Raw genomic sequence first — 11,484 nt, 5'->3', positions numbered from 1 at the left:
CCATTGTCAAAATGATCCCCATTCACACGGATCCGTAAAAAATACTGAAAACGCTGTATTCTGTTGTCAGATTAGGAAATCACCACATTTGCTGATGTTATGCTCAGTGGTACTGCAGTATGCACAAACAGGAAGGTGCTCTGAAGTTAGTTAAGGGGTCATGTTACTCACTGTAGAAGACTTTACTCCAGCTTTAAGAAAATCTCTTTTCTGAGAATCCTTAACACCATGAAGAATTGTTGTAGCTTTGATTGAATGAGATGCCTGCCTTTGTCTATCAGCTGGAGGCAGACAAATTCCCTTTGGCTGGCAGCAAGACTTAACTTGTAGCCAATTGTAGCGACGACAGTGAAGAGCGAGAGAGGACAGGCCTGGACTTATGTTGTGGTTTTTATGTTTTATTATGTGACAGCAGTCGTCCGTGAGGGGCTGCTGTCTTTTACTTTCGTTTTGTTGTTGATTTATTTTATGTCATTAAAGTCTTTAAATGTTCGCCGGTTCCCGCCTCCTTCTTCCCATAAAAACGAACTGCGTTACACTCATCATTAATCACGCCATCGGCCTCGCGCTGCTCTCTCGCGGCTCTCGGCCTCGTCCTGCTCGCCACACTTGTACTGTTCAGTCTCATGTTGATCAAGCAAATTAGACAAGGCCATTTTCAACATCATATACTGGGTTTCATAATCTCTTGTAAGGTAAGGAAAATATGGACCTTCTATGAATCTCTCAAGATGAGGTCTATAAGGGACTGATGCTGAAGGGGCTGCAGGAAATACTTGATGTTGATATTACTGAGAAACAAGCTCATAAGAGGTCACCATTAAAGGCTGTGTGCTTGGATACTGAGGAACATTTAATGCAGGTGCTTAAGTGACCAGTGGGGGCGCTGTCACAGTAGCAGGTTGAATACTGCTGGGCAAATCTACTGACACAGCAGGCTGGTAAGGGACTACAGCTGGTATAAATAAAGGCTGAGACGATGTTGACGGAAGAACAGGAGCTGACAATGCAGGAGCATGAGAGGCTTGAAATGTGGCTTGTGGCAAATTAAGACGAGCAGATAAGATTGAAGGTAGGATCTGAGCAGAGAAGTTTTGATTTAATGGAGGTGGAGACAGAAGCTGGAAAGAAGCTTGAACCTGAGGTGAGAGTTGTTGAATAACTTCACTAGGTGGTGGAACAAAAACAGGCTCTGAAGGTCTAGGGGTAGAATCGTCATATGGGGAAGGACCTTGAAGCATGTAGAGAGCCACCTGCATTCATGCACTGTTGGATTAATCTACCTTGCATCTTGACATCTGTAATCAGCTGCTGAAGGAGATCAGGTTGACGGTCGGATTATGTAACCACTAAAGGGGTACAGAAGGAGACTGGCTTATTTCTTCAAGAAATGGCTCCTCATTCACATCTTCCTTTTTTCCGTGGATGATGTTTCCCGACGGAAATACATTGTATTTAGCATTTAAGGTTAAGATGATGATATCAGATAAATGATTCTGTCAAGCAAAGTTTCCAGCAAGAGTTCTCTGCCAGTTCCTGTTCTCTTTATTGCAAGTCAAATGATCCTGATTACTGAGACTCTCACCTTTTGTCTTTAATGGCTCTTGGAGCCCCTGTCCCATTCTTTGAATAGTTATGCTAATTGGATTAGGACTAGGTGGGTTGCTATAACTGTATACTTCATTTGCATGCTTTAAGGTTGTCAGCCAGATGCTTTGTCTCCATTTCTTAGCACTACCCCCTAAATCTAGGCTATATCAACTACAATATATCACTGCCTTAGTTGGACTTGATGACTGCAGCGACAAACAGCACATCAATAAAGAATCCTGTTTTAGGTACAACCAAGTCTCTTCACTTCTGAGTTTCCAACACCACAATCTCCAAATCCACCATCTCCTTCACACAAGTCATCATCCATTCATCATCACTATACTGCAATAACTCTGATTTGCTTACCTGCATTTCCCATTGTTCATTGCTGTAATAAGATATCTCTGTTTCTCCACTAACCACCTGTCTCAAGTCTGTGATTCTGTAACATGTAACATATATATATATATATATATATATATATATATATATATATATATATATATTGGCGGGAGGAGCAAACGACAGACACAGTGGGTGTGGCGTCAAGCCTTGGAGAGTCGTTTATTAACAATAATAAACAAAATTTCCATTGGGATAAAAGTGTCCAAATTAAATAGCGGATCTGGTTTCCTTGTTGTGCAGGGGCACGTGCAACGAGGGGCGGCGGCTTCTCCTGCGGCTCATCTTCCCAAGGGCCGTGGTGCTTGAGGGGCAAGGCGGCCCGGCCATTCTCAGTGATGCCTACATCTCTGCATGGGCGTACGGGACCGGAGCCTCACGGCTTGGTGGCTCGGGAATCCCTCCCCGCTGTGTGAGCTATTGCTCTTGTCCTGCATAATTTTAGAGTTTATAGACAATTAAACTCTTATTTACATAAGGTAACCATAAACATTTGACCCGGCTACTTGTAAAATGATTATAGCCATGCAAGCTTTAATTTATATAAATGTATTGCATACGTGTTCCTGCCATAATAATGGCTCATGTCAGACATTTATTTTGTTCTCTTTTTTATTTATTCTCCTGCACTTTGGAATGTGTTGCCATTATCTTTAAAATCCTCGTCAGGCATGGATATTGATTTTGAAAGTGCTTTATAAATAAAAGTTGAGTTGAGTATTCTTTTCTTAACGGCTCCCACTCGCTGTAGTGGAGCAGTAATGTAATGCACATTACCGCAAAGTGCAACAGTTACGATACAGTGCATGAAAGTGGTCAAAAAGGATTTACAAAATTACTTTTAGATCGATAATTTCTGAGCTGTGGATTTAGAAGGCAATACAATCACAGACTAACCCCTGTAAATGCTAAAATAACCTCCCCATGAGAAACAACTATTATCTGAATAGGGCTAATGATTGAGAAGTATGATGGTGATAGAGATGGTTATTCAAGCACCACTTGTCATGAAATTGGGTAAGTTGAGTACTGTATTGTCCACCACCTTCTAATATTAATTCATTAATTTAATTGTTTTAAGTACATTGTCACCTTTAAAAAGAGACCCCTGTTTTTTTCTGTTAATTTTGAGAAATAATTTTTTTAAAGATAAACTGGCTATCGAAACTCTGGATGTTTGAACTTGATTGACTGTTTTCCTTTACATTTTTAAATTTGTAAGGGAAACTGTTGACAAAGTCCTTTATATGGAGAAATATGGTGTTATTTATTTGGTTGAACTTGCAGTTAGGAAAATAAGCCATATTAAGTTAAATGAACTTGAATTTTAATACAGACAACTTAAAAGAGTAAGTTTATAGCATTTCAACTAAACATTGGAAGTCCAGGTTACTTGAAATAAGTAGTTGGATCAATTATTTAATTTTGTCAACAAAACTTTTCAAGTTGAAAATCGTCTTGGTTATAAATGTAACCCTGGTTCCCTGAGAAGGGGAACAAGACACTGCGTCTTAACAAGATGCTATGATGAACACCGCCAGCATGGCCGGTGTCTGTAGCATGTGTAAAAACACAATGGCATGGCAACAAGACACAGTGTCTCTTTCCCCTTCTCAGGGAACCAGGGTTACAGTTGTAACTGAGATTTTCCCTTTCGAATGGGAACTTGCACTGCGTCTGAACAAGACACTATGGGGAAGAAATACCCACTCCGCCATGTTGAGGGGATGCGTGCTTTAGCAGCTTAGACTCTAGGAGAGAGCCTTTGTTGATACTGGACTAATGCATCCACATATGTCATAAAAAAACATGCATTCTTGTTACAACTAATAACTCCTGTTTTCTTCTCATGAGATCCCTCTGTTGCTCTGGCTTAAAGGATAACAGTACAGTGAGACGGGAGAGATCGCTCAAACCTCCTTTTATCAATATTTTTCTAAATGTGTAAGCCTTTGGACTTAAAAGCCTTAATTGGAATTGTTTTGTGCATTCTGTCAGAGCTCGTAGCAAGGAAGACGGGGATGAAAGTAGTTCAGACACTTTCTTTAATAATAGAAACACAGGATACACGCAAACAGGTGAGACAGCGTGTGAAACACGAACAAACAATACCGGACAATGAACAGAATACAGGCAGGAACTTAAATACACAGTGATGATTAACACAAATGACAGGCAGCTGTGAGGAAGTGATCAGTGTCCATGGTAACAGATTAGTGGCGGGAAACAGACAGGGAAACACACGTAAGGAATGAAACTAACTGAAAGTCTATGAACAGAACATAATGGTGACACTACTCCCCCCTCCGGCAAGGCGCATCCTCGTGCCGTAACAGAACAACGGAGGGAGGACCGGAGGGGGTTCTAGAGGTGGACAAAGTGATGGTGAAGTGAAGGAGAGAGGCTGGAGAGACAGGATGGTGAAGGGATGATGACGATTCCCTGGCGGCACTGATGGAAGGGGCCTGGTGGCGCAGACCCAGAGCAGTCCAGTACCGACAGCACACGACAGAGTAGAGGGACGGAGGAGACCAGGTGGTGAAGAGGCTGACGGCAGCTGGGGAACGACCGACAGAGACTCGGCGGGTGGATCCATCGGCGCAGACGGAGAGCCGGTGGACACAAATGACGTCGCTGGAGGTGGAGCCAGAGTATCCGAGAGCTGAGGCGGAGTCGGAGTGAGGGAGGACAGAGGTGACGCCGAGGGGAAGGAGGAGCCCGCTGTAGCCAAAGGGGTGGAGGGACGGAGCGTAGCTGACGGACCGTAAGTCTGTGGCGGAGGTAGAGTGACGATTGACCAAGGGGGAGCCAGCAGGACGAGGGAACCCAATGTAGCCGTCAGTTCGAGGGTCTCCGGCGGAGCCGTGGGTGGGAGGAGCCAAGACGGAGCCGGCAAGTCGACAGGCTGAGATGGAGTGCAGAGGACCGAGGCTGGAGGCGGAGCCGCGGGATCCTCATGCACAGGCGCTGCGGATGGAAGGCTGACCTGCGGCTCGACCGTCAGGGGGACTCCCCAGAGATGGTGCAGGGCTACGAACATCCAGCAGCGGCGGGGCTGGAGGACTGGCTGAGCTTGGTGGTAAGATGGTACTTAACGGGTCGATGGTAGGGTAGATACAGTCACTGGAGTGGTGTGAAAACTACGAAGATACAGATGACGTGTGGGATAGGGTGGGAAACGATGTTTCATCGGTGAAGTCGATCAGCCAGTCCTCGTGTTCCGTCGATTGGGTTCCCTCGTCTGCAGATGTCGTGGGCTCACACCCCTGGTCAGACTCCTGTTGGAGCTCCTCCTCCGGGGCGAGGGTCAGCTCTGTTCTCTTCATCTCAGGCTCTGGCTGGCGCGTCGCTGCAGGTGGTAGCTCTCCGTCTGCAGGGGGCACGCACGAGTTCTCCGCGGTCGAGGATTGCAGTCCGGGCTCTGGGTCTGGCTGTGTTCTGGATCGGGGTGTGACGCTTTCCAGACACCTGATGATGGTCTCCTTCCAGTTCAGGTTAGAGTGTCTGGGAGGTCGATCGGATGGTGGAAGGTTGCCCCGATCCAGAACAGGGTCTTCAGGGTTTCATCGTCGAGGGGGCTGGTGACTGCAAGGTAAAAGAAGTTTGCGGTGAATGACAAAAAATCCTAGCTCTTCTGAGCTAGGGTGATGAACTCTACATTATCCATTTTCTGGTCTGGTATTGATACTTTGCAGTCACGTGATATCTGGCGGGCAACAAACGCGGTTAGTGCATCCAATCGCACAACAACTATCTGACATGTCGTGTACACCTCAAAACACCAACGTTTGTATATTAAAACTGGCAACGTCCTGGCAAGATCCTTGATTAGTTTACTGGTTTTCGTTGCTAGAGAATGACGTTCTTGCCCGCCAGCCAGTACAACTGATGTCACGTGCAAAGTATCAATTCTGTCAGGGCTCGTAGCAAGGAAGATGGGAATGAAAGTAGTTCAAACACTTTCTTTAATAATAGAAACACAGGATACACACGAACAGGTGAGACAGCGTGTGAAACACGAACAAACAATACCGCACAATGAACAGAATATAGGCAGGAACTTAAATACACTGTGATGATTAACACAAACGACAGGCAGCTGTGAGGAAGTGATCAGTGTCCATGGTAACAGATTAGTGGCGGAAACAGACAGGGAAACACACGTGAGGAATGAAACAAACTGAAAGTCTATGAACAGAACATAATGGTGACACATTCCTGTGATCGCAAATAAATGGAAGCAGGTGTAAATGAATAGGTATGCGTTCTCTTTTTATGTGAAATGGTAAATACCAGTTTGATTCAGCATGATTGATGTGCACTCCAGACACTATTTAATAAATTACTGTCACTGTAAAAAAAAAAATATTGTAAAACATCGGTGAAATATTGATGCTGGAATCATAAGTATTTAAGTAAAGACCAAACGTTCGCTTCTGTCATAATCATTTTGCGATTTAGGTAGTTTTCAGTCATCTGGTGAAGAGGTAGGGTTGTGTGACGTCGTTCTATGGAGGCATGTTAAGGGCGGGTTTTAGGGTAGCTGTCACGGTTCATGAATTCACTGACTCTTTTTCTCTCTGTGTATGCGTGTTGGTGTGGCCGCTGATCACCATCTGATCATCGGTGCCAGCTGCATCTGATCAGTAGTGCCTATTTATACTCACTGTCATTCGTCTTGTGTTTGTCAGATCGTTGTGGATGTTCCTGGTGTTTGTGTCTTGTCTCCTGGCCGTCTCTGAGTTTTCGAGCTGGATTATTTGGATCTTTCTGATCGCTCTGCCTTCTTCCACAGAGGATTTTGCCTTTGAGTTCCTGAGTTCGTGTCTGGGTTCGTGTTGGATTCCTGGTCGCTCCTTCATCTTCCACGGAGGATCAGGTTGCCCATCTGCGTCCCTGCGCTGCCAAGAGACACTGTTTCCCGGCACCTTTCTTCATCTGACCCATTACTGCTACTCTCACTTTGTTATCAATAAACTCCTTTTTTCACTCGCAATTGAATCTTCTGTCTAACTGAGCGTGACAGTAGCACCGCAGGTATACTGGCCCGACAGTGGAAATGCAACTTGATTTTGGGCTCGGTGCTCGGTGCCGCCCAGCACATTGTTAGCCCTGGCTCGCACTGGCTGGACAGTGGAAAACGGCTATATACATATAGCTCCAGAGAGCTTTGGGGAGAGGCAACCTCAGCAAGACGACTCTCTAGAGAGGAGGCTAAACCATACACTATTCTAAAAGCAACTTTGTCAGGGAGGCTCACAAAGAGCCAGACACACTGGACATCACCTTGTTTAGACGGAGCTGAAAGGACTCTGTGCCTAACAAATCTCAAAACGAGAGACGGCACAGAAAACACTATGCTACTGATGGATCTATCAAGGAGGTTCAGAGAGAGATATACAACTCAAGACCATTATCCAGGCAAGGCCCTGGGAGCAGAGGCCTCAGCAGAACCACTCTCCAGACCGAGAGGAGGCCTAACAATACAGTCTCACCGTCTACTGAGCTCTGCAGAGCGAAGGCCTCAACATGATGACCCTCTAAAATGAGGGGAGACCTAACTACACTCTAAAGGGCCGTACACACCGGGACGAATATCGGCGCGCGTTATTCGCCAGCGTTTTTCAACGCGTTTTTTGTGTTCACACCCAAGCGATTTTCGCTGACGATGAGCCAAGTGAACATGCAAATTCATTCCCTGACATTAGATGGCGCTTAATGTAAAACAGAAATACCCCGGTACACAAGGTGGCGCTGCGCAACTTTACGCTTCTGACACTCGCTTGTCACTCAGAAGAAGTCGCGTTTGTCATATAGTTCTTAATGTTCCGACACCAACGAGACCAGCAGCTCTACATTCATCTTGCCTTGCATCTTCCTCATCTTATTTCTTCCCGGCAGTGTAGAAGCTACTTGGCGTATATCTTCTTTGCCGTTACGTATGTGTGCTCGGCAAGACCGTTTTGTGTTTGAGCGCCCCCAAGTTGTGTTTTACTGTAACTTCAGAAGCTCCAGACACGTGAGCAAAAGCGCCAATCTCATTGGTCGGATAGTTTTTGACACGGCTCATCAAAACAAAAAAACGAACCCGAGGCGTTTAAAAAAAATTACGCTTTTATGCGTGCCGTTTTCCGCGTCGGTGTGCACACTCACATTGGCGCCCTTTGTTTAGTCACAAGGCGTTAAACGTCGGTGAATATCGCACTCGAAATTCGTCCCGGTGTGAACAGGCCTTAAGCCAAGGATAGCCCTATCAAGGAGGTTCTAAGACGGAGCTATGGGGAGCGGATCTTTATGACCCGCAGGATTGTTCACAGGTTGTGTGATTCATCACACCAGGTGTCAGAAAACACTGACACAGCACTTCCTGAAATGATTCGCACTAGCGCTATCCATAATTGCCCTCAACACGTCACAAACAAACGATCCCTGAAGAGAAAGAAGAGGATGACGTGTACTACATGCGCCCTTTTATACTCAGGTCGCACCAGTACTGTATGTCATAGGCTGTTGCCGACCAATGTTATTGTTGTGTTTTTAAACACGCGTCAGACACAGTGCGAGTTCCCATTTGATAGGGAAACTTAATATTCTAAGGACATACAACTTAACTCAAAGTTAAGTTGAGTGAATTATTTTTTACAGTGAAATCCCTGAGAAAATGGTGAAAAGAAAAAGATATAATGTAATTTTTATATATTTTGCTGCGTGTGAGAATGAGGGCCAAATAAAAAATAGGATAGATAGATAGACAGACAAGAGAGATGGATGAATAGATAGACAGAACCCCATAATTGGCAGAAAAAAAGGTTACAGAGGAAAACAGGAATGTACAGCATATTTTTTAGTGACCCAAGTGAAAAAGTTAAGCGAGAAGTGACTGGCCTTATTCGGTACTTTCATGCCCATGATATTTAGATGAGGGGACAGGCCAATTCTGGCTTTCTAGAAATTAACAACAGGGTATGACTTTTCAGAATATGTCTTCCTCAGCATATGTCATAAGTGAAAGGGAAACATCAGGTTTAACATTATGTTCACAAAATTAGTCAAATAGCATTTTTCATAGCAGAAGTACCTACGTGTCCTTTGGTGCTTTCAGGATGTAGGCACATGCTAAGGGGTATCACTGGGGAGAGTCTCAGTCTGAGTTCCTCTTAAGGTAACCAAGTGATTTAAAGTTGCTACACTCTTAAAAATAAAGGTTCTTTATAGGCATTGGCGGATCAATAAAGAACCTTTAACATTTGTAAAACCTTTTCATAGCACAAGTGGAAAAGGGTTCTTTAAATGATTAAACTGTTTTCACGCTAAGGAAAATAAGGTTCTTTAGGAAACCACAAATAGTTATTCTATGGCATTGCTGCTAAAACCCCCTTAAACCTTTATTTTTAAGAGTGTATGAAGCAGCTTTGCACCGTTGGACTGTAAACTCAAAGGACAAAACTGCCCCAAACTGAGTTTCTATGTGCCTCTCTAATTCTAGCAATTAGTGATACATGTGTCAAGGCAAAGAAATGTGTCATTTAAACGATAATGCATGCTTGAGGAAATGCCATGGCCTGGCGAGTGAATTTTAATAACACCTTGTGACTTATATCTTACTATAGTGTGTCTATGCACTTTTGAGGAATGTGTTGCGTTTCTGACATCAAGGGGACCTGCCAGAATGATGTCAGTCCACTGCCCTTTTAAAAGCTCTTCCTTACGCATACCTATAAGGAATCAGCTTCTCACTGAATTCATGCCCACAGGTCCACCAAACGGCCATAAACACACACAATGCACCTCCTGAAATACCCAAAATTGCCAACCACTCACCAGACATAATTTCCCCTGGCGCGGCATACAGAAGTACAGTGTTTAGATCATTTGCAAAGCAAAGGCTGAACAGAGGAACTACTGTTCCACACATTTACACTGCCTCAACCACAGATCTTTATCAGTCCTCTTATCACCTTAAACAACCACGTTTGGTTTCTGTCACACATTTATTTGAAGCAGACATGAGATGAAAGGGGAAATTCAGACCCCATATTTTCTCTAGAATTCTAGAAGAGTAAGAAAGAGGCTAGTATTGAGTTATGACCAGTTACAGGCAACATGCAAACTATATAACCTATATTTTAGAAAACAAACCTGTAAGAACTTTGAATTCAAAGTCAATTTTTCCTTTAGAGTTTAAACTCTCTTAAATCCACTTCTCTTTCTAGCCACATCAGTCTTTCCTTCATGTTTGTAATTCTCTCACTTCCTCTATTCTCTCACTTATAATGTGTATATTTGTGCTTGTGGTTAAAGGTCTGACCTCCCGATTATATTGAAGACAAGAACAGAATTCTGACAAAAATGAATAACAAGAATTCTTCTTATCTCAGTTTCTTCTAACCCACTCTTATGTTCTCTGTTGTTCTTGAATTAAGCTAAAACAATCAAAGAGTTTGAGCTCTAAAAAGCCTTACCCAACCCATAAATTACTAAAATAAATAAATAAAAATATATACAAAATTATTTTAAGTTATTAATTTGGAAAAGCATGGAAAAAGATAGTCATGAGGAGTAATGATGAGCAGCCAAAAATAAGTGCCTTTTCTGTCCCCTCAATGTTTATAATCTAATGAAGATTATATCGAATCATCTAATCTAATATTAATACACAGTAGGCTATCTATTCTTTCAAACAGTGTTGTGTCCTTCTTAAAGTGTTATCTATTTCTCTAACAAATATCTCAAGGGCAAATGTTGTTGAATGAGGATTAGACAATTAATTCAAATGGATTCTATAGTGAGTCTCTTTATTATGTAAAAAATCAGTTACAAAGAGGTTGTATATTTAATAAAAATAAAATAAATAAAAAAGTTTCGGACACGGCAATAGACATTGTATACTAGCCTACTATACCAGTCAACACATGGTCAATATTGTAAGGGGAAAGACGTGTTCATCCACTTTTTGAGATTTTTTGGGGGACTAATGATTCTCTTTGTTCTGTTACCCCATGTATAGTATAGTATAGTATAGTATAGTATAGTATAGTATAGTATAGTATAGTATAGTATAGTATAGTATAGTATAGTATAGTAGGCTATTAGTTTATAAACTGATACTAAAGGCACATATCATTAAACACTGGGGAAAATATATGAAAAGTTCAGATGCAAAAGCCTCTAAGTGCCATCTGAAATTTTCTTCTAGAATGATCATTTTTTATAAAGCTTGTATATTTAAGTTAAGTAATTTCACTTAAATGACAATTAATAGGTAATTTGCATTGCCATTTAAGTGAAATTATTGAACTTAAATATACGAGCTTGATAAAAAATGATCATTCTAGAAGAAAATTTCAGATGGCACTTAGAGGCTTTTGCATTTGAACTCTTCAATGTGCCCAAATTTACTAAACTATACTGTATTTATTAGGCTACTACACACTAGCTACTATTTGAATAAGCACATTTAGAACTTCTGAAACTGGTCTATAATGGGAG

General features: G+C 42.6%; 1 long non-coding RNA gene across 1 annotated transcript; it reads left to right on the top strand.

The window, feature by feature from the left end:
• Positions 1 to 750: 750 nt before the first annotated feature.
• LOC311089266 lies at positions 751 to 2,684 on the top strand. The gene is made up of 3 exons (XR_014607662.1): positions 751 to 1,072; positions 1,733 to 1,838; positions 2,239 to 2,684. It is a non-coding gene; the product is annotated as an uncharacterized lncRNA (long non-coding RNA).
• The last annotated feature ends 8,800 nt before the right edge of the window (positions 2,685 to 11,484 follow it).

The sequence above is a fragment of the Abramis brama genome (genome assembly GCF_963993115.1).
Source record: "Abramis brama genome assembly, chromosome: 9".
Lineage (NCBI taxonomy): Eukaryota > Metazoa > Chordata > Actinopteri > Cypriniformes > Leuciscidae > Abramis > Abramis brama.
Note: the sequence above shows the minus strand (reverse complement) of the source record. Positions and strands in the feature narration are given on the sequence as shown.